Source organism: Pimephales promelas, chromosome 21 (assembly GCF_988280905.1).
Source record: "Pimephales promelas chromosome 21, fPimPro1.hap1.1, whole genome shotgun sequence".
Classification (NCBI taxonomy): Eukaryota; Metazoa; Chordata; class Actinopteri; order Cypriniformes; family Leuciscidae; genus Pimephales; species Pimephales promelas.
The window spans coordinates 8,104,426-8,107,845 of NC_142789.1; the positions used below are offsets into that span (position 1 = coordinate 8,104,426).

A 3,420-nucleotide genomic window follows, 5' to 3' on the forward strand; every position below is an offset into this window, starting at 1 on the left:
TTTAAGGGGACCCGTTTGGTAAAGTTTCGCGTGACCCGTGGAGGTCACAGAGGAGGATGTAGTCGGGAGATGATCCCTGTTCTGGTGGTCCCGGTTCTGGTGGTCCCGAGTCCGGGGGTCCGGAGAAGAAGGAAGAGACACAGCCCAGTCACATCCCGTCTGCTTAGCCAGAGACTGTTCACATCCCGTCTGCCCAGTCAGAGACTGTTCACGTTCCGTCTACCCAGTCAGAGAATGGTCACGTTCCGTCTGCCTTCATGGACCTGGACTATCTGGAGCGTCTGGCTCGGATCCTGGACATGCCCGTGTCTACTTTTCCAGAGCCGGAGGCAGAGCCAGTGCCCGTTCCAGGTCTGGAGGCAGAGCCAGTGCCCGTTCCAGAGCCGGGGGCAGAGCCAGTGCCCGTTCCAGAGCCAGAGGCAGAGCCAGTGCCCGTTCCAGAGCCGGAGGCAGAACCAGTGCCCGTTCCAGAGCCGGAGGCAGAGCCAGTGCCCGTTCCAGTGCCAGAGCCAGTGTTTGTTTCTGTGTTTGTGTCTGTCTTTGTGACCATTACTGTTCTCGTGGCTGTTCCTGAGCCGGTGTCTGCAGTTCCTGAGTCGGTGTCTGCAGTTCCTGAGCTGGTGCCTGCTGTTCCTGAGCCGGTGCCTGCTGTTCCAGGGCCGGAGGCAGAGCCAGTGCCTGTTCCAGAGCAGGAGGCAGAGCCAATGCCTGTTCCAGAGCCAGAGGCAGAGCCAATGTCTGTTCCAGAGCCAGTACCTGTTCCTGAGCCATTGTTTGTTTCTGTGTTTGTTCTTGTGGCTGTTACAGTTTTGGTGTCTGTTCCTGAGCCGTTGTCTGGTCCTGAGAGGGCTTCACCGCCCTGGCCGCCCGAGGGGTCTTAACCGCCCTGACCGCCCAAGGGGTCTTCACCCGATGGACTCTGTGTTTCACCCTGGCCACCCGATGGACTCTGTGTTTCGCCCTGGCCACCCGATGAACTCTCTGTTTCGCCCTGGATGCCCAATAGACTCTCTGTTTTGCCCTGGTCCCCGGTTAAGCCCTCACCCCTTGTTCCTGTCTCCCTTCATAGACCTGGCCCACCATCCCTCCCCCTGATCGTCCACCGTTCCACCTCCCTCCTGAACTCTTGTGTGGTGTTTTAGTGTTGTCGTGGAGCGTCTAGTAGCTGCTCCATAGAGGGGGGGTTATGTCACAGTGTCTGGTTGTGTTCCCTTGTTTGTCACTAGAGGTCCTCGTTATCAAAGTGTTCTTCACTATTGACTATTCACTATTCATTTCCCAGCATTCTCTCTGTCACTCACTCATCAGTTCATTGCACTCAGCTGTTCCTCGTCATCATTGTTCCCAGCTGTTCATTGTTAGTCTTGTTAAATCTGTGTATATATTCCCTGTCTGTGTTAGTATGTCTGTGATAGTATGTGTATGGATTTGTTGTTAGATGTCACCACTTCCTTGGTTGGTTTTCTTGTTGGTTTGTTTTGTTTTCATGTTTGGTTTGATTATTTGTATTTTGACCCCTGCCTTGAGACTACGATTTGGATTACCCTTATATTAATAAACTGCTGCAAATTGGATCTTCTGTCCCGTGTGTGTCATGACAGAAATACTGACCTATTCATGTTTACAAAGAGTTATTCATTAAAACAAATCAAATCGATGAAATTTAGGTGTAATTATAAGGTGTATAAGACAACAGATTTTTTTTACTGGTTTGGATTGTAACTATTCTGCCCTCGCAGTCTGACGTCTACTTTGTACGGCGCTAGACAGATAGTTAACAGCAATGAAGAAGAGAAACTCCAGAAGTCTTGTTGAGGATTGATGTTCTCTTTTCTTCCTCAGTGTTATTTCTTAAGTTTTTCTCCAAGTCTATACGACTGAAAGAATAAACAGAAAATAAACATTACAAAAGTGTCTAAGTCTGTTGTGTCTTTCCACAATAAAATATAAAGTTACTCAGTAACTCAGTAAGATTACACAATAATTTTACACAATAAACTACAGATGTTCATAATGTATAGAAACTAATCAAACATCCACAGTATCACCAAACTCACTGCTACAATGTTACACGCATTATCCATATGAATCAACAGATGTAAACAAACCCACTAATTAACCTGAGGCGAAGCACCGAGGCTCCTTGCTGGGCAGATAAGACAGTGCGTCAGAAAAAAAAAAGTTTTCAACCTCGATCCCTGGATCGAGAAAACCGATCCAGTCATGAACGTAATAAAATGCATTACTGAAAGTAAACATGTACATCACACAATAAACCACAATGCTGACGTGTAATTACACACAGAAAAAGATCTGACCAAGCTCTGTAATGAAGCAGATTCATGAATCATTTCGCACTGTTGCCATAGACAGTAAAATAAATGGACACAGTGACCCCATTGATTTTAACAGAGAAAATGGAAGTCCGTAGACATAAGAAAAACAAGCTCTGAGATGGGTCTGATGTAGGTTTTTGTGCCTTGCCTCACAACTTTAACTTCAACCTCGCATACTTTGTTGTCTTTGCTAGGCAATGTCTTTACCACAATTCCAACTGGCCAGTTGTGCCGTTTAGCCTGAGTGTCTTTCATCAGAACTACATCATCCACTTGTATGGTTGGCTTGTCATCAGTCCACTTGTGACGTTTCTGGAGAGTGACCAGATACTCCTGTCTCCATCGTTTCCAGAAGCTCTCTGTCAGACACTGCACTTGTTTCCACTGATTTTTGTGAAGATCCTTATGATCAAAGTCACCTGGAGTCATCTTTTGAGTGAGAATCATTGCAGCTGTCAATACTGAAGGATTGTCCGGGTCAGTTGACACTGGAATCAGTGGCCTCAGTGGCAATCAGTGGCAACATCCCTTTCAAAATCCGACGTGCTACTCCTATCAGTCTTTCCCAACAACCTCCCATATGGGATGAATGGGGGGTGTTGAAAGTCCACGTGCATCCCTGCTTGTCAAGGTAACTTGTCAATTCCATCATACCATTGATTAGCTCTACCAAACTTGATTGTCTTTTTTTTTCTTCCATGAATAAACAAACACTGTTAAGTTGTCTTGATTGATACTGTGAAGCAGCTTTGATACAATCTGTATTGTGAAAAGCGCTATATAAATATATTTGACTTGACTTGACTCAATTCTGGATCACTGGTGTTGAATATTAACTCTTTGCACGCTCCAATAAAGTTTGTGCCTCTATCACATTGAAGCTGTTTGGATTGCCCACGGATTGCAAAGAATTGTTGTAAAGCATTTATAAAACTTGAAGTGGACATGAATTCTAACACTTCGATGTGGGTCGCTCTCATGCTCATCTCATGCAATTTCAATAACAATGCTCATCGCTTACTTTCAGCTCTACCTCCACAAGTGTGATGAGTGACAATGGCAACATGGTTCGAAGACGCCCAGT

At 45.9% G+C, this 3,420-nt stretch overlaps 1 pseudogene; it reads right to left on the bottom strand.

Moving 5' to 3' along the window:
- Positions 1-57: 57 nt before the first annotated feature.
- Positions 58-2,765, bottom strand: LOC148970113 (uncharacterized; annotated as a pseudogene).
- Between the last annotated feature and the right edge of the window lie 655 nt (positions 2,766-3,420).